This window comes from Aquarana catesbeiana, linkage group LG02 (genome assembly GCF_042186555.1).
Source record: "Aquarana catesbeiana isolate 2022-GZ linkage group LG02, ASM4218655v1, whole genome shotgun sequence".
In the NCBI taxonomy this organism is placed as follows: domain Eukaryota; kingdom Metazoa; phylum Chordata; class Amphibia; order Anura; family Ranidae; genus Aquarana; species Aquarana catesbeiana.
In genome coordinates this window covers 379,557,195-379,583,848 of record NC_133325.1, presented here as the reverse complement: position 1 = coordinate 379,583,848, position 26,654 = coordinate 379,557,195, and the positions used below count along the sequence as shown (strand labels likewise).

Genomic DNA, 26,654 nt, shown 5'->3' with positions numbered 1-26,654 from the left:
CGCACTGCACTAAATGTAAATAGCAGGAACGGATCTAGCTGAACACTGTGAGCAGGACGCACTGCACTAAATGTAAATTGCAGGAACGGATCTAGCTGAACACTGTGAGCAGGACGCACTGCACTAAATGTAAATAGTCTAGAAGATAACAGGAACGGATCTAGCTGAACACTGTGAGCAGGACGCACTGCACTAAATGTAAATAGCAGGAACGGATCTAGCTGAACACTGTGAGCAGGACGCACTGCATTAAATGTAAATAGTCTAGATAGAAGATAACAGGAACGGATCTAGCTAAACTGAATACAGTGTATATATATATATGCAACACCTGGGATGCATATATATACACAATACACTGTAAGTGCAGCTAACTGACTGACTGTTCTGCCTAATCTATCTAACTCAAATCAAATGACACTGTCTCTCTCTCTCTCTATCTCTCAGCACACCAGAACACACACTACACAGGGCCGCCGTGCAGACGGCCTTATATAGTGTGGGGTGTGTACTAAATCCCCTGAGCCATAATTGGCCAAAGCCACCCTGGCTTTGGCCAATTACAGCTCTCTCTACTGACAGCGCTGTGATTGGCCAAGCATGCGGGTCATAGTGCATGCTTGGCCAATCATCAGCCAGCAATGCACTGCGATGCCGCAGTGAATTATGGGCCGTGACGCGCCACACGAATTTAGCGCGAACGGCCCATAACGTTCGCAATTCGGCGAACGATCGAACAGCCGATGTTCGAGTCGAACATGGGTTCGACTCGAACACGAAGCTCATCCCTACACCTGACATTTGGAGACATTTGAGGGGGTGGGGGAGGGTAAAGCAGTACAATGGAGCTGACAATATACATTGTTAAAGGGACTATAGGCTATAGGTATAAATGTGCCCAGGATTGCATGGTGGGGAGGTTAGTGAAGGTAAATATGCATGTAGGGCAAAAAATTATTTAAGAAAAAAAAACATGTATGCATGAAGATAAAGGGGACATTCACAGCATATTCCAAGCATGGTAATTAGGTAACGAGGAAATTTATACAATACATTAGCAAACATAAAATACATATCATGTAGTGTTAAAGGATAAAAAAAACTTACCTTCATATAGTCCTTCTGCAGGACCTGAATTATGGCAAAACAAGTCTCTGGGATTATGATCCCCAGAGCCTGGGGGGAGATGTCCGTCGAGAACTTCAAGTCCTGAAGACTTCTCCCAGTCGCCAAGTAACATAATGTGGCAACTAGCCTCTGCTCCGCACTGATGGCTTGCCTCATGCAGGTATCCTGCCTGCTGATATAGGGGGTCAGCATAGCCAGCAGACGCTCAAAAACAGGGTCCGTCATCCAGAGATAATTCCTGAAATCCTCAGGATTATTCTCACGGAGCTCACGGAGCAAAGGCATGTGCAGGTCACGCTGGCGCAACCAATTCTTCGTCCATGAACTTCTCCTCGCCCTGTTCATGGACTGGACTCGGGTAAAAGTATTAACCCCAACACCAAGTCCCCACGCAGCACGAACTCGAGAACAGGTACGTCCATGCACCATGGCTTCAAAACGGTCGGCTGGTCAAACAAACAAACTTAGAACAAACGCACTGAAGAACAGCAAGGCCTATGAAGAGCGACCTGAAGATCAGGAATGAGCGGACCAGAACGGCCTGCTAGGCAGGTTACGAACTGACCAACACTCACTGAAAACCAGATACAAACCTCACAAGCACAAACTGAACTGCAGTAAACAATCGAAATAAGCTTAAGTGTGAAAAGCGCGAATCGTCCCTAACCAAACTTCTACTAACACGAGATAAACACGAGATTAGCAGAAGGAGCCCAAAGGGTGGCGTAATAGGGCTTGAACTTCCTTTTTCTAGTCCCGTCATACGTGCTGTACGTCACCGCGTTCAAAACCATCGGACTTTTGGAGTGATCGTGTGTGTCCAAGTCCGTCCGTTTGTAAGTCCGGCGCACCTACACTACAAAGTCCGTTGGAAAGATCGTCGGACCAAGCATGCTGTAAAGTCCGCTCGTGTGTACGCGGCATAGGGAACATAGTTTCTCACATTTTCCTAAGTGCTAGACTAGAATTAGTTAGACACTGGAAGTGCATTGAGATTCCAACTCTTGCAGAAGTAGAACCACTAACATGAACATCACCTATGAAGTAATGTTAGCTGGCTCCCAAGGCACTTACCACTCAAAATACCCCTGCTGGAGGGGGCGTGGCCTGGAGCGGCATGTAGTAGGACGCACATAGACAGAGCTCCGCCGGCCATTATCCGTTTTTAACATCCTGAGACCGCCAAACGGCTTACTTTTGCCCTCAACACATCACCGCCGAACCGGCAGCCTACAGGGGACATGTCACCCACCAAAAAGACATCCGCAGCGGCTGCAAAACTTGAACAATACCGCCGACAAGGCACGGACCCCTCCAGCTAAGATGGCGCCGCCGCGCCAGAAGAAGGATCTCCTGCTGAGACTGACACAGCGAGGGTGCTGGAGGCGATTTCATCATGCCAGGAAGCTGTAACAACATGCCAGACATCCCTCACAGCCCGGATAGAAGAGTTCAAGGCGGACATCTCACTGGTAAGGCAGGACTTTCAAAAGTTAAAGGGAAGGGTCACTGAGACAGAGAACAGGCTGAGCAATGTGGAGGATTCCCTCCCCCCCTTGCAGAATAGTGCATCCGAGCTGCAGCACCAGGTGAATCAATTGATCCTGAAGCAGGATGACATCGAGAATCGCCTCAGGCGATGCAACCTTAGATTTGTGGGTCTCCCCGAGGGATCGGAGGGGAAAGACCCCCCCACGTTCCTTGAAAATCTACTCTGTGACACATACGGCAGAGAATCCTTTTCCCCAACATTTGTGGTGGAGCGTGCGCACCGCATGTCGGGCAGGCCGCCACCACCCGGAGCCCCTCCACGCACGTTTATTGCGAAGTTCCTGAATTACAGGGATAGGGATGCCATACTTCGCCTCAGCAGAATGAAAGGAAATATCCCTCTGGGAAACAAAATGATTGCGATCTACCCGGACTTCTCCGCAGAGGTGCAGCGGAAAAGGCGCACATTTATGGAGGTCAAGCGGCGCCTCCGCATCAAAAACATCAAGTATGCCATGCTTTTCCCAGCCCGCCTCCGTGTAGAGGGAGAGGACAGAGCACACTTTTTCGAGGATCCAGAGACCGCCATCGCCTGGCTGGATCAGAGGGAAAATCATGGATAAGTCCTATCGTCACTCACATTCCTCTATACGCCCCTGTGACCCCTACAGACCCTCCATCCTCATTCACTCAGCCCCTTTCCACAGATTGAACCCCAACTTGAAAATACATTCAAAACACGAGATGAACTGCCCGCCTCCACACCTCCCTTTTAATCTCCTCACTATTCTCCAGCGACGGACAACTCCTCATCAGCTCTGCAGGGACCGGAATATCCCTAAACGATACTGTCCACGACTGGCCTGCAACGAACGTCGCAGACACACATCCCTCCACGAACATCCTGATGATAATACATCGCGGGAACTCTCATCACATATCACCCGAGGCGGCTGCCCGGCGAGTATCCCAATGCATCACATCACCGAGACACTCCTCAGCTACCTTCCCATACCCACCTTAACAGCGTCCACACAGGCAACCGGCGGAGTTTAGCAATGTCTTCAAGACACTCATCACGAGTGGCGTCCAAAGTCCTAAAATGCGCAACGACATACAGCGTATTTTCGCCCTACGCAACACAGTTTACCACCTGAAATGGAGCACACTATTTTTTGCAACGCTGTGCAAGCGATTCGGGCCTCCCGAACCTGTTGGTACCCCCAGCATGGCAATTGCCACCCTTCCATGTTTACGCTCTAACCACTTCTCCACAGGTGGGACAATGTTTATGCCCAGTTGGCAGTTCGGGATTGAAGCTCGCACCAGGTTTGGTAGGTGCAGAGCGGGGAGGGGGGAAGGGGTTATTAGATTTTCGAATGTTCTACCACTATACCCAATGCCTAAATTACACAGTTGCTATTATACTAACCACATGGTGTTCTTACTAACGGTCATGTTTCTTGATGCATGTATTAGGTTGTTCAGGAGGGGGGGGAGAGACCTGAGTCCTGGGGTTCGATACCACTCACACACATCCAAATGGCTAGCTTAAAATTTACCACCTGGAATATCTGTGGGCTCAGGGAGCCTATAAAACGGTCGGCGGTGTTTTCAATCCTTAAAAAACAGAGAGCTGACGTGGTGGCTTTGGTGGAAACACACGCCGAAGGTCTCGCACATAGAGTGCTCAAGAGACCGTGGATTGGATGGGCGTACCATTCAACTCACACCACACTATCTAGGGGAGTTTCAATCTTAATTGCTAAGGGCACTCACTTCGAGCTCCAGGACTCAGTGGTCGACCCACTGGGCAGGTATGTCTTGTTAAAAGCAAAGATACACGGAGATGTGTTTCTCATTATGGCGTTTTATGTGCCGCCACCGTTCAGCGCGGGTGTCCTGGCTGCTGGGTTTGACTTTATGGCCCTGCACCCCGGCACTCCTGCTGTGTGGCTCGGTGACTTTAATAATGTACTTGACCCAGCCATGGACAGACTCAACACATCCACTATAGAACCAGTAACGTCACACCCCACAAGATTCGCCAGACTTTTATCTGACTTTAACCTAGTGGATACATGGAGGTTCAGGAACCCTGCTGTCAAGCGGTTTTCCTGTTTTTCCACATCCCACCGAGCCATGTCCCGAATAGACCTCATATTGGTGTCTAGAGTGCTCCTCCCTAGACTGTCAGACGCGGGCTTCTCCCCTAGGTCCCTATCAGATCATTGCCCCTGCTGGGCCATACTTACCGTTCCCCAAAGTCGCCCTCCAATGTCGTGGAGGTTAAACCCTTTCTGGCTGACATTACTGCCCGAGGAGGATGACCTCTCAACGGAATGGGAAAACTATTTTTCTATTAATGAGGGATCTGCCCCGGTTCAGGTAGTGTGGGAGGCCTTCAAGAAACACGCACGCATGATACTAACCAACAGAATTAACAACCTTAAAAGAGCGTCAGAATCGGTCATAATCAGGGCGGAGGAGAGTCTCCGAGATGCTGAAAAGACATTTCTCGAGGCTCCCACCGCGGACAGAGCTGACAACCTTAAACTTTATTCAAGAGTACTGACACAGCTACACTACGAAAAGTCCAAAAGAAAACTTTTTTCCATAGACAAAGGTCGTTCGAGCACGGAGAACGGGCAGGAAAACTCCTCGCATATTTGATACATAGCGAGGACAGACCCCCCGTGGTAATCTCGCTGCATTCATCCAGTGGAGCTATAGAAACAGAACCACACAAAGTTACAGAAATCTTTAGAGAGTTCTTCCATAAGCTATACACAGCAACAGCCCCACAGGACACCACCCCAATGGAACTGTTCCTGGGAGAGCTGGCACTTCCCCGGCTCTCTGCGGAACAAGTTGAGGAATTAGAAGCCCCACTGACAACAGACGAGATATCGATAGCCCTGGCAGAGCTCCCGACCTCGAAGTCCCCAGGCTCGGACGGCTTACCAGTGGAGTTCTACTCCACGTACCCAGACATACTGATCCCTAGACTACTACAGCTATATGAGGCCATATTTAAAGACTCTAAACTACCAGCATCCATGAGAGAGGCCACCATAGTATTGATCCCCAAACCTGGGAAGGATCCACTTATTCCAGAGTCCTACCGCCCCATATCTCTATTACAGGTAGATATTAAAATACTCGCAAAAATTTTAGCCATCCGACTCAATAAGGTAATCCTCTCCTTAATACATAGCGATCAAGCGGGGTTTATGCCAGGCAGAAACACATCCTTCAACCTTAGAAGACTGTTTATAAACCTGCAGGCTGCACATGACAATGTAGGGTCTAGAATAATCGTCGCCTTGGATACTGCCAAGGCGTTCGATTCTGTGGAATGGGTATATCTGTGGAGGTGCCTGGACGGATTCGGCTTTGGCCCAAAATTTATAAGATGGGTGCAACTCTTGTACCAGACACCATCAGCAAAGGTGCTGGCGAACGGATGGCCCTCTAACCAATTCCTGTTAACTAGGGGCACGAGGCAGGGATGTCCTCTGTCGCCTCTGCTGTATGCATTGGCCGTCCGGGCACACCCCAAAATTAAAGGGCTTAGCAGGGGAGATGTGACCGAAAAAATCAGCACTTACGCAGACGACACTCTGCTGTACCTAGATGACTCTGAGAGCTCCTTGCCCCTTGCATTGGACCTTATAGAACGATTCGGCAGGTTCTCCGGCCTCAGGATCAACTGGGACAAATCCCAGATATTATCTCTTGACAGTTTCCCACAACCCAGGGACAGGGCCGAACTACCCCTGCAGAGAGTAGACACCATAAAATACTTGGGTATTAACACCACAAAAGACCCAGCGGATTACGAGGCACTCAACATAATGCCATTGTTTGCAATGCTCAAGCACAAAACGCAGGTGTGGACCCGTCTCCCGCTGGGAGTAATGGGACGAATCAACCTGACCAAAATGGTCCTCCTGCCTAAAATTCTTTACATGATTTGGCACTCGCCAATATATCTAGTGCTTGGACATTTCAAACTGATGGAAGCCATCATAAAAACATTCATATGGGGCAATAACAGACATAAAATCGCCTGGCATAAACTTAAAAATCCCACGGACTTGGCGGGAATGGCTGTACCAGACTTCAATGTTTATTACATCGCAGCACAGCTATCCCAGCTATTCCATGTGGATAAGACAGATAGGGAAAGATTCCTATACTTATTATGTCCAAGGTGGTCCCAGACATCACAAGATCCACTAACTGTAATAACGGGGAAAGCCACAGGGGCAGATAGGAACACTAACCACAAAACGCTACTCTATCACTATACTAAAATATGGAACCTGTCCATGCATAAACTCCAACTACCGATAATTAATGAGTTCACTCCTCTATGGCATAACTCAAATCTCCCTGAATTTGAGTTGTTACCGGACAGTGAACAGTGGAGCTCCAGAGGGATCTTTTATCTATCCCACATCGTACACAACGACAGGCTTAAAACGTTTAATAAACTAAAAACTGAATACACACTCCCAAACCAAATGCTTTTCAGGTACATGCAACTACGTCACGCATTTTATGCACAGTTCCCCTCTGGGGAATGTCGCATGGTAAACAACCCATTAATGGAAGCATTGAAATGCCCCGACCCGAAAAAACTAATCTCCCAATTCTACTCAATGTTAACGATACCACAGGCTACTTCATCGGCCTACGCCCTGAAAACAAGGTGGGAAAGCGAAGTAGGCACACTGACAGACGACGAATGGAGCGATGCTCTAGACGCATGCAAACTAGTATCCCCCAGACTGTCAGACCGTTTGACTCAACTGTTCATGATCCACAAAGCATACCTTACACCATTAAAAATATCCAGGTACAGGGGAGATTGGTCCACGCTGTGCACAATCTGCAACCAATCCACTGGAACCTTTTTCCATCTATTATGGCAGTGCCCCCAGATCCAAGCGTACTGGGTACAGGTGGTGAGATTCCTCCACGACACAATGGGTTCCCCTGTAACACTGCAGCCCAAGCTCTGCCTCCTAGGTATTCTAACAGACCCCGAAATAAACAAATTCCAAAAGGTCTTCGTACATGAAACACTTTTTTCTGCTCGAAAAGTCATCGCTAGAGCTTGGATGAGACCTAATCCCCCTGAGCTCTCACACTGGCTGGCTGAAGTTAACAATACACTACCCTATAAAAAATTGATCTATATACACAGAGGTTGCCCTCTGAAATACGAGCAAATATGGGACAAATGGACACAGTCATCTGACACTTGTACTTAAGAACAAAATAGGTGACAGGGTAATCTGGGGACCAACCCCCCCTCTGACCACTCACGCTAAGAAACTACAACATGACCAAGCTAAACTAACACAACAAGACAAACTAGCTCTGCATACACACCATGGGTAAGACGGCAACAAAAGGAACAAAGAATCGAGACATGAGTAATAGCACTGAATACGACTATATTTATACATTCTGGGAAAAGTACTGTCATTCTTTATGGTTTTCACAGAGTACATCATACTCCTTTTTCCTTTTTATATTCTTATTTTCTGTTAACCCTCACTAAATCTGCATTCAATGTAACTGGCTTTGACGGAACACACCCATTTAACTATAACGTTAAAATATCTCACCCAAGCTCTGTGCAAGGCCCAACAACCGGGCATAATACTTTCATTAATGTACAATCTAAAGATATTACGACATATTTGTTTACAATGTACTTCTGTAATTTGTAATTTTCCTTTTTATGACAAAAAAATAAAACTTTTTTGAATTAAAAAAAAAAATACCCCTGCTGGAGACCTTGGATAGACTGGTATGAAACCAACAAACCCAAATAATCATTCCCAATTCACCCATATTTAACTGGACTATGCGGCCTTAATACAAATATCTAATCTTATAACCCCTCTAGTTCTAACGTCACATCCAATTCCGTTGTTATTCTTTGATATTTTAATTTGTTTTGTTCTTCTAATAGTTATACTTTATTGTGAACCTTCACTGTAAGAGACTCTTAAATCGTATGATGTGTCTTACATAAGAAATATCACGGTGTACCATCTTGCAAGATTTTGCGCGACAGCCTTGCTGAATCCACCCTTAGGATGCAGTGTGATCCCTTTGGGGCATCTGGAGGGAGGAGTGACACAATGCTAGATCACTCAACTGTAGTAGCCAATGCTATATTTCACATTAGAATAGCTATGTTACTGGCAAAGTCACAATTTTTCTGATCTCAGTATGCAATGCTGATACAATTGACTATTTACATTACTATATGCAGAAAAAGAAAGTTGTATGTGTGTGTACACCTGATCTTCAGTGTATTGTTCACTTATATAACATTGCTTTTCATCTCCTGTTATAAATGTAAAATTTTCAATAAAAACATTGAACATAAAATATACGGCGATAAACTTGCAGTAATGCACCGAACTGTACAGCGTTAAACTTGCAGTAACGCACTAAAATATAAATGCTTTAAGTGCGCAGTAACGCACAGAAATGTACAGCGTTAAACGACTAGTAACACACTGAAATATAGGGCATTAAACTTGCAGTAACGCACTGAACTGCACAGTGTTAAACTTGCTGTAACGCACTGAAATATACTGTGTTAAGCGTGCAGTAACACACAGAAATGTACTGCATTAAACGGCACATAACGCACTGAAATATAAGGCATTACGCTTGCAGTAACACAATTCGTCTGGGCCGGGAGACTACCCAGAGTGGCCAAGCAGATCCTATATCTCCCGCTTTCGGGGGGAGGTCTGGCGCTGCCGAATTTTCAAATCTACTACTGGGCAGCTGTTCTGGTCACGATTCGGTGGTGGTTCTCCCAGCCCACACAGAATCCGGCGGTCACTCTAGAGGCGGCTATTCTGGGCTCCTTTGCTGCCCTGAGCAATCTCCCGTTTCGCGGTCTCAGGGCCAATTCATCCATGACGACTCTGATGCGAACCACTGTGAGGGTCTGGCAAGAAGCCAGGAAAATATATCGGAGGCCCAACCACATTTCACCTCACATGCCCCTATGGGGTAACCCTATGCTCCCCCACTTTTATAGTATACCGGACCCCTCTCTCTGGGCAAAGAAGGGAATCCTCACATTAAAACATGTGGTTAAGGATGGTAGGCTCATGACTTTCCAAGCCCTGAGGCAATCCTTCGGTATTCCACTCTCCTTCCAATTCAGATACTAGCAGTTGAAACATGCCTTTGAAGCTCAGTTCTCAGCCCCCCTCGTCCTGGAGCCGGATTCTGTTGAACGGCTCCTGACTTCCAGTGTGATGGAAAAGCCCCTCTCAACTCTATATCTATATCTCACAGTTGAGTATGACGCCAAATTAACTAAAATCTGGGGAGAGTGGAAGGCTGATATTCCCTCTTTGGACGAGGAGGAATGGAGGGAGTGTTTAATTTCCTACATTCCCTCTATGATCGCTGCAAAAGACAGGTTCATACAATTTAAGTTCCTACACAGAGCATATTTCACCCCGCACAGACTGGCACGCATTTACCATGACAGAGATCCCAACTGTCAGAGATGCAGGCAGGAGGTGGGCACGTTCTGGCACATGGTCTGGTCTTGTCCCAAAATCCGACCCTTTTGGTCGGCAGTTGCCTCCACACTGAGTGAAGTTACAGGCTCAAATCTACCGGTGGATCCCCAAATAATGTTGCTTAGTCATCTGGAGGATGTTGAGGGTGATAGGTATAGTAAACTGTGTCTAACCTTTACATTGTACTACGCTAGGCGAGAAATTCTGTTGAGATGGAAATTGGAAGAGCCTCCTACCCTTGCCTCGTGGAGAGGGTCGGTGGATAGAGTACTCCCCCTATATAGACTGACGTATGAAAGTAGACAATGCCCGGGGAAGTTCGATAAAATTTGGTCCTCCTGGGTGGACGCCTCTGGAAATCCAGAACCCCCTACCCCATAACTAAGATGTGAAATATAGTAGAGGACATCCTACATTCCAGGTCTACTCTTCTTATGACCATCCCCCCTTTGTCTCCCCCCCCCCCTCCCCTCTCCCCCCCCCCCCTTTCCCCCCCCTCCCCCCTCGCCACCCCCATTAGGTTTGATTAAATATTGGCTACCTACTTCAAATTGTTTAAGGGTTTATAGGAATGTTATGCCATAGGAATACTGTTAAGTGAAATTCCTGAGATGTACATATCTGGAACATTTGATAAATAGTGGCTATCGTCTGAAGATAGATCTTAATATCATTGTTATCACCACAATGGCTATACTAAATTTCTTTTGTTTTGTAATGCTGATTTGTTTAATAAAATCTTCTGTTAAAAAAAAACTTGCAGTAACACAATGAAATATACTGTGTTAAACAGTCACTACACTTACACTGACTGAACTATCCCTACATTCACACTAATGTAAAGATGAATGGTAGCACTACACTCACACTGAACTATCCCTAGATGCACACTAAACTTATATTCTACACTGACAATAGAATCAGAATAGCACACTATAGCACACTAACTGTCTAATAGTACTGAATAGAGCCCTGTTCTATCTCACACCAATATCACACTGAAAATGGCCGCTATTGAAAGAGTTTTTCCTGATTAAATGCATAGAAATTGAGGCTGTGTCACGTCTAAAAACAGGAGCTCTCCACTTTCATTTTTCCAGCTGAGACATACGCCGCGCTTCTTGCATCGCCACATAGTGACGGATTGGCCCCTGCCTCATCCTACAGCTGCGCTGCCATCTATTTGTGCCTTACATATGTATGTAAGTGCTTTTTATTAAAGACAATATCACACTATATTGCCCTTCTGTGGCTCGTTCTTGGGGAGCCCAAATTCACAGATTTCTAAGGAAGGAGCTGTGGTTATGCATCCTAGAGAGTGTATTAGTTGGAAGATCTATTTTACATTTACTATTGAAGTGGAGTTTGATTGATCTTTGGGAACAGTCAATCAGAATCGCATGTGGCTTGGAAAAGTTTGATTTAACCACTTGCCGACCGCCTCACGCCGATGTACGTCGGCAGAATGGCACGGGCAGGCACAATCAAGTACCTGTACGTGATCTGCCTCCTGCGGGCGGGGGGTCCGATCGGACCCCCCCCCGGTGCACGAGGCGGTCGGCTTGTGTCTGGGAGGGATGAGAGGTGAGGGGGAGGCCATCTATTCGTGGCCCCCCCCTCGCGATCGCTCCCAGCCAATGAGGATCTTCCTCTGCCTCTGTAATGTAAACAGAGGCAGAGAAAGTGATGTAATCTCTCCTCAAGCCGGTCTTTTTTGTTCCGGCGCCGAGGAGAGAAGACATCAAGTAAGTGCACCAACACTACACGTTCAGTAGAACACGCAGGCACACTTTTCACCCCCCGATCACCCCCCGATCACTCCCCTGTACCCCCTGTCACACTGACACCAATAGCAGTTTTTTTTTTTTTGCATTGGTGTCAGTTTGTGACAGTTATAAGTGTTAGGGCAGTTAGGGTTAGCCCCCTTTAGGTCCAGGGTACCCCCTAACCCCCCCTAATAAAGGTTAACCCCGTGATCACCCCCCGTCGCCAGTGTCACTAAGCGATCGTTTTTCTGATCGCTGTGTTAGTGTCACTGGTGACGCTAGCTAGGGAGGTAAGTATATAGGTTTGCCGTCAGTGTTTTATAGCGACAGGGACCCCCATATACTACCTACTGAAGGTTTTAACCCCCTGATTGCCCCCTAGTTAACCCTTTCACCAGCGATCACCGTATAAGTGTTACGGGTGACGCTGGTTAGTTAGTTTGTTTTTTATAGTTTATTATAGTTTTAGGGCACCCGCCATTTATTACCTTAAAAAGGTTTAACCCCCTAATTGCCTGGCAGTGATATAAGTTACGTTTTTAGGGTCAGATAAGGTCTGCGTCGCCCCAGGCAGCATCAGGTTAGCGCCAATACCACTAACACCCACGCACGCAGCATACACCTCCCTTAGTGCTATAGTATCTGAACGGATCGATATCTGATCCGATCAGATCTATACTCCCCAGCAGTTTAGGGTCCCCAAAAAAACGCAGTGTTAGCGGGATCAGCCCAGATACCTGCTAGCACCTGCGTTTTGCCCCTCGGCCCAGCCCTGCCCAGCCCACCCAAGTGCAGTATCGATCGATCACTGACACTTACAAAACACTAAGCACACATAACAGCAGCGTTCGCAGACTCAGGCCTGATCCCTGAGATCGCTAACAGTTTTTTGGTAGCGTTTTGAATCAGTCGCTAACAGTCAGGAGCTTTTTTGCCTGTGAGTCTCACTAGTGTACCCCTAAATTTAGAGCCCAAAATGGCAAATTGAAGGTACACTAGTGAAGAGGCCTACACGTTTCTGAGCATGACAGATAGTGAAGAGGAAGTCACTCATCTGTCAGATTCAGGCTCAGAATACGATCCTGTAGAGGACAGCGGCTCCATGACAGATAGCTCTGGCGACGGAGTTGTGGTCCCTGCTAAGGTCAGGCGTACCAGACCCCAATCTTCTTCTTCTGTCCTTGAAGTGCAAGAACCGCAGGTCCCTCGTATGGAGCAGAGAAGTACTAGCGCCGCTATTCCTTCTGGTGAACTGGCAAGCACCAGCGGCCTAGTACACCCTGGTCGTACATCCAGCACTGCAGTATTACGTGGTGACGTGGCGAGTCCCATAAGTGCAGTTCAAGCTGGCGAGGTGGCAAGCACTAGTAGTGTCCCGTTGCCACCAAGAAGATGAACACAGGCCCGTCGTGCCCATAGTGCCTTTCCTGCTGCATTTGCCAATCCTAATTGGGAGCCCACCACTTCTGCAGCACCCGTACTTCCCCCATTCACTGGCCAACCCGGAATTCAGGTGGAAACAGTTGATTTTACGCCACTGGATTCTTATTCGCCGTTTTTCACAAAGCAATTTATATGCAATTTATACAATTGCCAGAGATTGGAGACCAATTACGGTCTCCAAATTTAAGATCTTTCTGGGCCTTTCCCTCCTCATGGGCATAACCAAAAAGAGTGAGTTGCGGTCATATTGGTCCACTGATCCAATTCACCATATGCCAGTGTTCTCTGCTTCCATGGCCAGGGCATGATACCAGCAGATTTTGTGGTTCATGCACTTCAATGACAATGAACTCTGTCGTCCTCGTGGAGACCCTGGATACGATCGGCTCTACAAAATTCGGCCCCTCGTAAACCACTTCAACCAGCGTTTTGCAGACTTGTTTACTCCCCATCAAGTTGTCTGCGTTGATGAGTCCCTGATTACATTTTCTGGTCGCTTGTCATTCAAACAGTACCTTCCCAGCAAGCGTGCCAGATACGGGGCTATACATGTAGATTTATGGTTTACGAGGGCAAAGATAGTCACGTAGAGCCGACAAACTGCCCTGACTACATAGGAAGTGCTGGCAAGATAGTGTGGGACTTGGTGTCACCCTTATTCGGAAAGGGGTACCACTTGTACGTGGATAATTATTACACGAGCGTGCCACTTTTTAGTCACCTTTTTGATCAACAGATTGGAGCATGTGGCACCGTGCGACCTAATCGCCGGGGCTTTCCCCAGCGGCTTGTAGATTCCTTAGGCTGGGGGAGAGAGCCTGCTTGCAGTGTAATAACTTGCTCGCTATGAAGTGGAGGGACAATAAGAATGTTTTCGTTCTTACCTCCCTTCATGCAGACATGACGGTCCAAATTACTACGGCGACTGGTGTTGTGGAGAAACCCCTCTGTGTCCACGAATATAACCTCAATATGGTAGGGGTGGACCTCAACGACCAGTTGTTGGCGCCGTACCTAGTTGCCCGTAAGGCCAGATGCTGGTACAAAAAGGTGTCTGTTTATTTATTTCAATTGGCTTTGCTGAACGCTCATGTGCTATACAGAGCTTCAGGACGGACTGGATCCTTCCTTAAATTCCAGGAAGAGATCGTCAGAACCCTTCTGTTTCCAGACGGTGCTCCACCTCACCTTCCCCAACCAAATGCAGTAAGCCGGCTGCATGAGAGGCATTTTCCTTATGTCCTCTCGAGTAGCCCTACCCAACAAGCCCCCCAAAGAAGATGTCGTGTCTGTAGCAAGCGCGGATTTAGGCGTAACACCCGGTATTATTGTCCCTCCTGTCCTGACAATCCTGGTCTATGCATTGGTGAATGTTTTGAACACTACCATACGCTAGCTGAGTTTTAGCGTAGGGTACAGCATTGCACAGACTAGGACACACTTTCACAGGGTCTCCCAAGATGCCATCGCATTTTGAGAGACCCAAACCTGGTACCAGTTACAAAAGTTAAAGTTACTAAAAAAAGTGTAAAAAAATAAAAAAATAAAAAAAACACAAAAAAAAAAAAAAAAATAAAAAAACCAAAAATAGTTGTCGTTTTATTTTTCTCTCTCTCTCTATTTTCTCTCTATTGTTCTGCTCTTTTTTACTGTATTCTATTCTGCAATGTTTTATTGTTATTATGTTTTACCATGTTTGCTTTTCAGATATGTGTTTTGTTGGTAACCATTTTTTTGTTTTCAGGTACGCCATTCAGTTGCAGAGCGGATTTATTTATGTTGACAGCAACAGCGTTTGCTCCCACGATACATAAAGCCGTGACTCCAGCGCTGTCGGAGGTAATTTCACCACCACAGTTACATACTTCAGCATATATGCCGAAGCGTGGGGGCAGCAGTGGGTGGAGGAGCAATTTGCTCCTGCCTTTTGTGGGAGGATACCCCCATGCTTCGGCATATATATATATTTTAGGCACAGGTTGCGTTAAATGTTTTATTTTTTACTATGTTTTTTTTGTATTTGCTTTGCAGGTATGGTAAGTCTTACTGTTATACTGTAATGTTACTTTGTTTTATTGTTAACCATCATTTGCTTAGCAGGTACGCCATTCACTTGCAGCGCAGATTTATTGATCTTGACAGCAACAGCGTTTGCTCCCACGATATATAAAGCCATGACTCCAGCGCTGTCGGAGGTGATTTCACCACCACAGTTACATACTTCAGCATATATGCCGAAGCGTGGGGGCAGCAGTGGGTGGAGGAGCGATTTGCTCCTGCCTTTTGTGGGAGGATGCCCCCATGCTTTGGCATATATATACGGTGCATGTATGCCCATCATTAGAAGTGGGTGGATGAAGGGAGGTTTTCTAATGGTGGGCATACCCACCGATCAATCTCTTTTTTTCGTTCAGCCCACAGGCTGCATGAAAAAAAAGTTTACAATATATGCCCAACAAGGACCAGCAACGTACTGGTATGTTGCTGGACTTTGAGTGGTTATACCAGAATGATGCCTGCAGGTTTAGGTATCATCTTGGTATCATTCTTTTCAGCCAGCGGTCGGCTTTCATGTAAAAGCAATCCTAGCGGCTAATTAGCCTCTAGACTGCTTTTACAAGCAGTGGGAGGGAATGCCCCCCACGGTCTTCCATGTTTTTCTCTGGTTCTCCTGTCCCAAAAGGGAACCTGAGAATGCAGCCGGTGATTCAGCCAGCTGACCATAGAGGTGATGAGAGACCAGAGTGGCTCCAAACATCTCTATGGCCTAAGAAACCGGAAGCTACGAGCATTTCATGACTTCGATTTCGCCGGATGTAAACAGCGCCATTGGGAAATTGGGAAAGCATTTTATCACACCGATCTTGGTGTGGTCAGATGCTTTGAGGGCAGAGGAGAGATCTAGGGTCTGACCCCAGTTTTTTCAAAAAAGAGTACCTGTCACTACCTATTGCTATCATAGGGGATATTTACATTCCCTGAGATAACAATAAAAATGATTTAAAAAAATAAAATTGAAAGGAACAGTTTAAAAATAAGATAAAAAAGAAAAAAAAAAAAAAAAAAAAAGCACCCTTGTCCCCCCCTGCTCTCGCGCAAAGGCGAACGCAAGCGTCGGTCTGGCGTCAAATGTAAACAGCAATTGCACCATGCATGTGAGGTATCACCGCAAAGGTCAGATCGAGGGCAGTAATTTTAGCAGTAGACCTCCTCTGTAAATCTAAAGTGGTAACCTGTAAAGGCTTTTAAAAATGTATTCAGTTTGTCGCCACTGCACGTTTGTGCGCAATTTTAAAGCATGTCATGTTTGGTATCCATGTACTCGGCCTAAGATCATCTTTTTTATTTCATCAAACATTTGGGCAATATAGTGTGTTTTAGTGCATTAAAATTTAAAAAAGTGTGTTTTTTCCCAAAAAAATCCGTTTGAAAAATCGCTGCGCAAATACTGTGTGAAAAAAAAAAATTAAACACCCACTATTTTAATCTGTAGGGCATTTGCTTTAAAAAAATATATAATGTTTGGGGATTCAAAGTAATTTTCTTGCAAAAAAAAAATTTTTTTTCATGTAAACAAAAAGTGTCAGAAAGGGCTTTGTCTTCAAGTGGTTAGAAGAGTGGGTGATGTGTGACATAAGCTTCTAAATGTTGTGCATAAAATGCCAGGACAGTTCAAAACCCCCCCAAATGACCCCATTTTGGAAAGTAGACACCCCAAGCTATTTGCTGAGAGGCATGTAGAGTCCATGGAATATTTTTTATTGTGACACAAGTTGCGGGAAAAAGACAAATTTATTTATTTTTTTTGCACAAAGTTGTCACTAAATGATATATTGCATGTATGGGGATACCACATGTGTGAGACTTTTTGGGAGCCTAGCCGCGTACGGGACCCCGAAAAGCAAGCACCGCCTTCAGGCTTTCTAAGGGTGTTGTCATGAAAGGCGTCCTGGTAGCACGACCGTCGGCGGAAGATCGTTTAACAGAACCACTGTTGTTAGAGCCAGAGAACGCGTTCGGAGGCGCGTTGGCACGAACGGACGCGGGCGGGTGCGCGCTCGTACGAACGGGTGTACGCGGGTGCACGATGGTACGAACGGGCACTGGACCACTGGATGCGCGCAAACATGCAGTGTGACAGCGTTTGGCGCCATTAGGCCTATTTAAAGGAGCCTGTCAGCACGCTTCCTTGCTGTCCGGTCTACAGCGTTCCCTGTGACCCTAAGCTACCTGAATACCTGCTTACCTGCTTCCTGTTATCCGGCCTGTTCCTGACTATTCTCGTTTGCTGCCAGTCCCTGACCCCGGCTCGTCTGACTACTCTCCTGCCTCCTCCTACGGTTATCTGTTGCCTGCCTGTTGCCAACCCGGACTGTATCCTGACTATTCTTCTGCCTCCGTTTGGTGCCTGCTTGCCTGCCAGTGTTGATCCGGTCTGTCTGATTCTGTTTGTGCTCCAGTTGAACTACAGAACACCTCCCTGTTGCCTGCTGTTCCAGAGTTCCTGCCTGCTACAGTGCACCTCTCACAGCCAGTGGTTCCAGTGTTCCTGCCAGAAGTTCCAGTGCATCCTCCTACAGCCTGTTGTTCCAGTGTCCTAGCTGAACTACAGAACACCTCCCTGTTGCCTGCTGTTCCAGAGTTCCTGCCTGCTACAGTGCTTCTTCTTACGACCAGTGGTTCCAGTGTTCCAGACAGCTCTCCAGTGCATCTTCTTACAGTCTGCTGTTCCGGTGTTCCAGTTGAATTTCAGAGACATCTGCCACTTGCCAGGCACTTGTGGCCCCCTGCGCTCTTGAGTCCCTGTTTCCTCTATCAGGGGTTCTTGAGCCAGAGGCACACGAGAGGCCATTCCCTGCATTCTGGGCTCCACCACCAGGTACGTGACAGTACCGGACAGCCATGTCTGAGCCCACGCAGGGAGCCTCTCCCATGGACGAGCTCTGCCGTCATCTTGCTGGACTTACCCAAGCAGTAAAGAGCCTACAAGAAGGCTATACCCAACTAGAAGGCCGAGTCCAAGCTTTAGCAGTTTCCTCACCTCCTGCTTCCGTGACTCCTGCTGCACCTTCAGTGGTGATGCTGCCGCCTGAACCCAGGGTCCCCACGCCTGAAAGATTTTCGGGCAACCGGAGTAAATTCAGGACTTTTCATAATTCATGTGAACTTTTTTTGCTCTTCAGCCAAGGACTTTTTCCCTGGAAGCTACTAAAGTGGGGTTTGTGATCTCGCTGTTGTCTGGCGAACCTCAGTCCTGGGCCCATCGTCTTCTAGAAAAGAAGGATGTTTCACTTGACACCTTAAATGACTTCTTTCAGGCCATGTCATCACTATATGAGGATCCTCAATTAACAGCCACTGCAGAAGCAGCCTTGCATGCTCTACAACAAGGCCGCCGGCCTCTGGAGGACTACGTGTCGGAATTCAGACGTTGGAGTTCCGACACGAACTGGAATAATGCTGCCTTACGGTACCAGTTCCGTATGGGCCTTTCAGAATCCCTAAAAGATGAACTGGCCCGAGTGGGCATTCCAAAGACTCTAGAGGGGCTCATAGACCTCTCTATCCAGATAGACAGACGCCTGAGGGAACGGCATACGGAGCGATCCTCTGGTCCTTCTCGTCCTGTCTGGATGTTGCCCCGTGTGCCTAGCTCTTCCCAATTCGCTTCACCAGCTTCAACCACCGTTACCTCAGACACCCCAGAACCGATGCAGTTGGGCCTCTTACGCCCTTCACTTACTCCTGAAGAGCGTCAACGCCGTCGGGCCGGTAACTTGTGCATGTACTGCGGGGAATCTGGACATTTTGTACGGACATGCCCGGCGAAGATTCGTAAGTGCTTTTCTATCTCCCCTGCTCTTACTCCTGCTGTACTGAATGACGTTTCTCATCTGGCTGTTCCGATTCTCTTACAGCTCCCAGGAGGGAACCTCTCAACCAGCGCTATCATTGATTCCGGGGCCTGCAGCGGTTTCATAGACTTGTCCTTTGCTTCCAAACATCACATTCCCCTTCGGCCCAGAGTGAAAGGACTTTCTGTATATTTGGCCGATGGCTCTACCCTCAGATCGGGGCCAGTAATTCAGGAGACTGTACCTCTGCATACCACCATTGCCAGCACTCATCAAGAGCTACTCTGTCTAGATGTCATTGAGTCTCCTCTATTCCCCATCATACTAGGCATGCCGTGGCTAAAGGCACATAATCCGCAGATTGATTGGACCTCAGGGAAGATTGAGTTTGTATCCTCTTACTGCCAGCAACACTGTCTTCCAGAAGTCACCGATGTCCCTTCTTCCCTACTCTGCATGGAAACTGATGCCGAAACCTGCCAAATTGTACCTGAAGCCTACCACAGCTTCTTGGACGTTTTCAGTCAAAAGGGGGCTGAGATCCTTCCTCCCCACCGGCCATACGATTGCCCAATCGAACTTCTCCCAGGAGCAGAGATTCCTTTTGGGAGAATCTTCCCTTTGTCAGAACTAGAACTAGGGGCATTGAAGACTTATATTGATGACAATCTGGAGAAAGGCTTCATCCGACCCTCCACGTCCCCGGCAGGAGCAGGAATCTTCTTTGTGGAGAAGAAAGACCATTCTCTACGCCCTTGTGTGGATTATCGGGCACTTAATAAAATCACAATTAAAAACAGATATCCTTTACCCTTGGTGCCCGAACTTTTTCAAAGACTAGGGTCTGCAGTAGTGTTTTCCAAGCTGGATCTTCGTGGTGCCTACAACCTTGTCCGCATTCGTAGAGGAGACGAATGGAAGACGGCTTTCCGTACCCGATTTGGGCACTTTGAGTATTTAGTCATGCCCTTTGGACTGTGCAATGCTCCTGCTACATTTCAACACTTTGTGAATGACATCTTCAGAGACTATCTTGACCTGTTTGTTATTATCTATTTGGATGATATCCTGATCTTTTCTTCTTCCTTAGCTGAGCATCGTGAACATGTCAGAAATGTCTTGACCCGACTACGGCTACATGGTCTCTACGCCAAACCTGAGAAGTGTGTCTTTGAACAAGAGAGTATCCAGTTCCTTGGGCTAATCATCTCTGTAGAGGGTATTAAGATGGACCCTCAGAAGGTCTCGGCTATTCTGGACTGGCCCGCTCCCACCGATAAGAAGGGAATCCAACGTTTTGTAGGATTTGCAAATTTCTACAGGAAATTCATCAGAGGATTCTCAACCACCATTTCTCCTATCACAAAGTTAACTAAGCAGGGCCTCAAGTTCCATTGGTCTACTGAAGCTCAGGCGGCCTTCACAACGCTAAAAGATCTGTTTGTTTCAGCCTCAGTCTTAAAGCACCCGGATCCTACATTACCATACATTTTGGAGGTGGATGCCTCGGAAATAGCGGTTGGTGCAGTGCTTTCCCAGAGACAGGGGCCTAGGGCTCTTTTGCATCCAGTCGCTTTCTTTTCTCGCAAATTATCCGAAGCGGAGAGAAATTATGATGTGGGCGATCGAGAATTGTTGGCAATCAAAGCCGCACTTGAAGAGTGGCGATATCTCCTGGAGGGAGCAGCTCATCCAATTTTTGTTTATACAGATCACAAGAATTTGGAATATTTAAAGACTGCCAAGAGGTTAAGACCACGACAGGCCAGGTGGGCACTTTTCTTTACCAGATTTTCTTTCCATATAACCTACCGCCCCGGATCAAAGAACATCAAGCCTGACGCACTGTCTCGAATGTACAACGGACCTGAAGCATCTCCATCCCCAGACACCATCTTATCCTCAGGAAACTTTCTGCTGCTCCAAGGGGATCTACTCTCACAGATCAAGCAAGCTTCTAGGGACGCCTCTGCTCCACCTGATTTAGCTCTACAGTCCAGAGACGAGCTTCTTTGGTTCAAAGATAGGATCTTCGTACCCCAGGAGTTGCGAGCGGCAGTTCTTAGTTCCTGTCATGACCACATGTTGGCTGGCCATTTTGGTGTGCACAAAACATCTGAACTCCTTCAGCGCACATTCTGGTGGCCGCAGTTAAGGAAAGATTGCAGGGACTATGTGGAAGCATGTGCCACTTGCATTCAAAACAAGGGCAGCAAGTGTAAGGCTTGGGGTCTGTTGAAACCATTACCTGTTCCGGAGAAGCCATGGAGGATGATCTCCATGGATTTTATTGTCGAGCTGCCACCTTCTGAAGGCTACACTACAATCTTTGTAGTGGTGGATAGACTATCAAAAATGGCTCATTTCCTACCAATGAAGGGCACACCTACTGCTGCTGAGACTGCAAGGACATTTATCAAGGAGGTGGTGAGGCTTCATGGCATTCCTGCAAATATTACTTCAGATCGGGGGGTGCAATTTACGCCCAAGTTCTGGAGAGCACTTTGTGGATCCTTGAAAATTGACCTTTCTTTCTCCTCTGCCTATCACCCCCAAACAAATGGCCAGACGGAAAGAACAAATCAGACGCTGGAGCAGTATCTGCGCTGTTTTTCTTCTTTCTCCCAGGATGATTGGGCTCCGCTCCTACCTCTTGCCGAATTTGCCTACAATAATTCTGTCCATTCCGCCACGAAGCAGTCACCGTTTTTTGCAAATTATGGTTTCCACCCTCTGTTCCTGCCCAGTAACATCCCGGAGTGCCCAGTACCAGCTGTCCAGGAGAATCTAGACTTCTTTGAGTCAAATTGTAAACTCTTGCAGGAGACTATGGCAAGGACTCAGAATTACAACAAAGAGGTGTTTGACAAAAGGAGAAGAGGGGAACTTGACCTCAAGCCCGGGGATCAGGTCTGGCTATCTACTCTGAATTTAAAACTGGCATGTCCTTCCAAAAAATTGGGCCCTAAATTTGTGGGTCCCTTCCCAGTTCTAAGGAAGATTAATAACGTGGCCTATGAACTGAAGTTACCGGAGTCATTCCGGATCCACCCGGTCTTTCACGTGACTCTACTCAAACCCACGGTTCCTGATCCTTTTGCCAACCGGAGGGTTGATCCCCCTGAACCTGTAATCGTTGACGGAGAAACCGAATATGAGGTTGAGTCCATTCTGGATTGCAGGAAGAGACGTAACCAAGTCCAGTTTTTAATTAAATGGAAGGGGTACGGGCCTGAGGAGAACTCCTGGGAGCCGGAGTCCAACATTCATGCGAGGAGACTGATTCTTGCCTTTAAAAGGTCTCATCCAAGTAAGATGGCTCAGTTGGGCATCCGGAGGCTGCCCCTTGGGGGGGGCAATGTCATGAAAGGCGTCCTGTTAGCACGACCGTCGGCGGAAGATCGTTTAACAGAACCACTGTTGTTAGAGCCAGAGAACGCGTTCGGAGGCGCGTTGGCACGAACGGACGCGGGCGGGTGCGCGCTCGTACGAACGGGTGTACGCGGGTGCACGATGGTACGAACGGGCATGTACGACCGGTACACGGGCGTGCACGAGTGCACGTGGATGCGCGCAAACATGCAGTGTGACAGCGTTTGGCGCCATTAGGCCTATTTAAAGGAGCCTGTCAGCACGCTTCCTTGCTGTCCGGTCTACAGCGTTCCCTGTGACCCTAAGCTACCTGAATACCTGCTTACCTGCTTCCTGTTATCCGGCCTGTTCCTGACTATTCTCGTTTGCTGCCAGTCCCTGACCCCGGCTCGTCTGACTACTCTCCTGCCTCCTCCTACGGTTATCTGTTGCCTGCCTGTTGCCAACCCGGACTGTATCCTGACTATTCTTCTGCCTCCGTTTGGTGCCTGCTTGCCTGCCAGTGTTGATCCGGTCTGTCTGATTCTGCTTGTGCTCCAGTTGAACTACAGAACACCTCCCTGTTGCCTGCTGTTCCAGAGTTCCTGCCTGCTACAGTGCACCTCTCACAGCCAGTGGTTCCAGTGTTCCTGCCAGAAGTTCCAGTGCATCCTCCTACAGCCTGTTGTTCCAGTGTCCTAGCTGAACTACAGAACACCTCCCTGTTGCCTGCTGTTCCAGAGTTCCTACCTGCTACAGTGCTTCTTCTTACGACCAGTGGTTCCAGTGTTCCAGACAGCTCTCCAGTGCATCTTCTTACAGTCTGCTGTTCCGGTGTTCCAGTTGAATTTCAGAGACATCTGCCACTTGCCAGGCACTTGTGGCCCCCTGTGCTCTTGAGTCCCTGTTTCCTCTATCAGGGGTTCTTGAGCCAGAGGCACACGAGAGGCCATTCCCTGCATTCTTGGCTCCACCACCAGGTACGTGACAGGTGTAAAGTTTTGATTTCACTCTTCACTGCCTATCACGGTTTCGGAGGCCATGGAATGCCCAGGTGGCACAACCCCCCCCCCCCCAAATGACCCTATTTTGGAAAGTAGACACCCCAAGCTATTTGCTGAGAGGTATAGTGAGTATTTTTCAGACCCCGCTTTTTGTCACAAAGTTTTGAAAATTGAAAAAAAAATTTTTTTTTCTTGTCTTTCTTCATTTTCAAAAACAAATGAGAGCTGCAAAATACTCACCATGCCTCTCAGCAAATAGCTTGGGGTGTCTACTTTCCAAAATGGGGTCATTTGGGGGGGGTTTGTGCCATCTGGGCATTTTATGGCCTTCAAAACTGTGATAGGTAGTGAGGAGTGAAATCAAAACTTTACGCCCTTAGAAATCCTGAAGGCGGTGCTTTGTTTTCGGGGCCCCGTGCACGGCTAGGCTCCCAAAAAGTCCCACACATGTGGTATCCCCGTACTCAGGAGAAGCAGCAGAATGTATTTTGGGGTGTAATTCCACATATGCCCACTGCATGTTTGAGCAATATATCATTTAGTGACAACTTTTTGCAAAAAAAAAAAAAATTCGTCACTTTCCCGCAACTTGTGTCAAAATATAAAATATTCCATGGACTCAACATGCCTCTCAGCAAATAGCTTGGGGTGTCTACTTTGCAAAATGGGGTCATTTGGGGGGGGGGTTTGTGCCATCTTGGCATTTTATGGCCTTCAAAACTGTGATAGGTAGTGAGGAGTGAAATCAAAAATTTACGCCCTTAGAAATCCTGAAGGCGGTGCTTGGTTTCGGGGCCCCGTACGCGGCTAGGCTCCCAAAAAGTCCCACACATGTGGTATCCCCGTACTCAGGAGAAGCAGCAGAATGTATTTTGGGGTGTAATTCCACATATGCCCATTGCATGTTTGAGCAATATATCATTTAGTGACAACTTTGTACAAAAAAAAAAATTGTCAATTTCCCTCAACTTGTATCAAAATATAAATATTCCATGGACTCAACATGCCTCTCAGCAAATAGCTTGGGGTGTCTACTTTCCAAAATGGGGTCATTTGGGGGGGGTTTGTGCCATCTTGCCATTTTATGGCCTTCAAAACTGTGATAGGTAGTGAGGAGTGAAATCAAAAATTTACGCCCTTAGAAATCCTGAAGGCGGTGCTTGGTTTTCGGGGCCCCGTACGCGGCTAGGCTCCCAAAAAGTCCCACACATGTGGTATCCCCATACTCAGGAGAAGCAGCTAAATGTATTTTGGGGTGCAATTCCACATATGCCCATGGTCTGTGTGAGCAATATATCATTTAGTAACAACTTTTTGTAAATTTTTTTTTTGTCATTATTCAATCACTTGGGACAAAAAAAATAATATTCAATTGGCTCAACATGCCTCTCAGCAATTTCCTTGGGGTGTCTACTTTCCAAAATGGGGTCATTTGGGGGGGAGGTTACTGCCCTGCCATTTTAGCACCTCAAGAAATGACAGAGGCAGTCATAAACTAAAAGCTGTGTAAATTCCAGAAAATGTACTGTAGTTTGTAGACACTATAACTTTTGCGCAAACCAATAAATATACGCTTATTGACATTTTTTTTTACCAAAGACATGTGGCCGAATACATTTTGGCCTAAATGTATGACTAAAATTGAGTTTATTGGATTTTTTTTATAACAAAAAGTAGAAAATATCATTTTTTTTCAAAATTTTCGGTCTTTTTCCGTTTATAGCGCAAAAAATAAAAACGGCAGAGGTGATCAAATACCATCAAAAGAAAGCTCTATTTGTGGGAAGAAAAGGACGCAAATTTCATTTGGGTGCAGCATTGCATGACTGCGCAATTAGCAGTTAAAGCGATGCAGTGCCAAATTGTAAAAAGTGCTCTGGTCAGGAAGGGGGTAAATCCTTCCAGGGCTGAAGTGGTTAAAGGATTCTCTTCACTATATGCCTGGTGGTCACTCTGTGGCCGGAGATATCTGGTGAGCACATTTATATGTCACTTCGGGTGAAGCACTTTTTTTGATATTGAAGATTTAAGCACAGTGGGGGTTATTTACGAAAGGTAAATCCACTTTGCACTACAAGTGCAAATTACAAGTGCAAAGTGCGCTTGAAATTGCACTGAAAGTGCACTTGGAAGTGCAGTCACTGTAGATCCGAGGGGGACATGCAAAGAAAATAAACAGCATTTTAGCTTGCACATGATTGGATGATAAAATCAGCAGTGCTTCCCCTCATTTCAGATCTACCCCTCAGATTTACAGCGACTGCGCTTCCAAGTGCACTTTCAGTGCAAGTTCAAGTGCACTTTGCAAGTGGATTTGCCTTTGGTAAATAACCTCCATTGTATTCTCCAAGACACAGTAGAAGATTTGCATTACTGCATGAATATATATATATATATATATATATATATATATATATATATATATACACACACACACACACTGTATGTGCTGGACTGTGCTGACACTTTTTTATGGTGTATCAAAATCATTATATTCACATTATGTTGTGCGATTCATAGATCTTTGCACTCATTTGTTTATTATTTCATGTTTTCGTTAACTTATACTAATTTCTGGTGCAGCATTGTAATCAGTTATATATTCACTATTGGTGCCATTTCTCACTGTTTATATTCGTTATTGAAAGAATACTTTTATAGTGTGGGGTGGGATTAACAGCAATGAACCATGATTAGATAGAGTCATCATGACAGCGTCCAATCATGGCTCTGACAGTAATCTATGCCCTGATTGGGCAAAGCTTTCATTACTTCAGCCAATCAGGGCTTTCAATGCACTGTGTGGCGGCGCAGTGCATTGTGGTCGTTCAGCGAACATGCGAACATGTTCAGCCCAAACTCATACCGAACCATTCGGCCATCCCTAATCAGCACCTCTATGCAGTATGAAAACCATCACCAAAGACAAAAGTGGATTCTGCCTCAAACCCCCAGAATAAAAATGTTAATGCAATAAACAACATTTTACCAATGCAATAATACATCATTTTACCAATGCAATAATTGTTTCTGCAT

The 26,654-nt window shown here is 46.7% G+C and overlaps 1 protein-coding gene across 1 annotated transcript in view; it reads right to left on the bottom strand.

Annotated features, from left to right (window-relative positions):
* The window catches only part of LOC141128072 (multidrug and toxin extrusion protein 2-like), a 540,585-nt gene that overhangs the window by 416,503 nt on the left and 97,428 nt on the right, over positions 1–26,654 (bottom strand). The window lies entirely within an intron of this gene.